This window comes from Daldinia caldariorum (assembly GCF_022478825.1).
Source record: "Daldinia caldariorum strain CBS 122874 unplaced genomic scaffold F4812scaffold_1, whole genome shotgun sequence".
Classification (NCBI taxonomy): Eukaryota; Fungi; Ascomycota; class Sordariomycetes; order Xylariales; family Hypoxylaceae; genus Daldinia; species Daldinia caldariorum.
This window is the reverse complement of record NW_025953037.1, coordinates 2,657,220-2,659,034: the sequence shown is the minus strand read 5'-3', so window position 1 is coordinate 2,659,034 and position 1,815 is coordinate 2,657,220.

Sequence of the window (1,815 nt, the reverse complement as noted above, 5' to 3'; positions counted from 1 at the left end):
CCCCACCCCCCCCCCCCCCCCCCCCCCCCCCCCCCCCCCCCCCCCCCCCCCCCCCCCCCCCCCCCCTAGGTTAGGTAGGTAGATAGCATGTCCTCACCTTCTTAATTCCTTCCACGTGTGGGGGTTCGTTCTCGTTCACGATACCTGCATACCTAACCCCCTTTCGGAAATTCCATACCTTGTACATCAGAATTCCATATTTATGTAAGTAAAGGTCGGTAGTTGTACCTTAGCTTTCGCCCATCGCATCGCCGTCACTTCTCACAACTGCCAGCTGACACTTTGCATGTCGCGGGTCAGGCCGCTGACATTCCGGGGCGGGAAGACAGGTCACAAGGTGTGATTTATTTTTTTTTATTTTTTTTTCTTATCCCTCTTCCTCTTTCGTTTCGCTGGACCGTCTAACGTAAGATGCCTTATGCGAGTAACGCCATGGGATAGGATAGGGTAGGGTAGTGGTCCGCACCGAGACTACCTAGACGAGGGTGCGGGGTGAAAATATAATAATAACGAGGATTATGATGATGATGATGATGATGTCCCCCTATGGATAGAACTACATATGTGTATATAAGTTAGCATACACCAAAATGAGATAGCGCTTAGGTGAAATGCGTAAGATTAGGTAGATAGACGAAGATAGATAATAACGGGTCATCCGCGGCAGAAAAAGGGTCAATATTCACTACACTTACCTAGATTTATCTACCTACCTGGTAACTATGCAGCTAGGACTTGTTGTTGTGGCTTGCTTGCAAGTACCTAACCCCCCGGCAAGAAAGTCGATATATAGAATGTAAGTCAGTACATGTATGTAGATACCTACTATGGTAGATAGTAGAGGCAACGTTATGTCGACATTTTGCGGCGGGCCACTGAATGCGCGCCAATAAAGAGGCGAGCTGCCCATTGCGCATGACCGACATGGGGGGGTCTTTTCTTTTTTCAGACTTCCACCCTTCAATCCTCCCTCCCGTGCCGCGCGGGCGGCGCAACTGCAATTGGGAAGGCAGATCTACCTATCTACCTACCTTCTACCTAACCTACTGATCCTCCATCCGCCGGCTGTCCCCTATTGGGGAGCTCGTTGGCGAAAATGACGTGAAGAAAAGGTAGGTTAGTTGGAAGAAAATAACTAAACAGGTACCTAACCTAGCCGTCTAACTAACATGTTACTAACGAAATAAAAAACAAAAATTGGCATTGCGACGATATGCAACGTTTCGAATTCCTCACCAATGCACCCCTACGCTTACACAGGTATCTACCAACCTACCTAACCTACCCGTGTATTGTTGCGTTTAGGGGCGCACGGGGTGGCTGTTTTATGTGTTGTACAAAACAGACAAGTATGGATTAAGATGCTAAATAACCCTATTTGGATGGCTCTAGGGTTCGCGCCGGTGAGCAGTTGAGAGGGAAAAGGAAAGGAAAGGAAGGGTGTGGTGGTGGTGGTGGTAATGGTAATGGTGGTGTTGATCACCCACACTGCCGTACCTGAATCAAATCGTTATGGATTCATCGCGAGCGAGCCCTATCAACTGGTAATGCTTCCCCAAGCCCGCCTTTCTCTCCCCTATCCTACCCTACCCCTACTCTACCGTACCCCCCTGGCCGTATTGTAAGTAGGTATTGTTGGTGGTGGTGGTGTTGTTGGCAATGAATGTCTCGTGTGGCACACTCGACTCTCTCCAACCGGTCGAAAAGGGAACCTTGAGTTTTACATGGCTCACTGGGAACGGGACGGGGATGTGTGAAAGGGGGGAGGGGGGATAGGACGGGATGATCACAGGAGAAAAGAGATCTCTACCACCC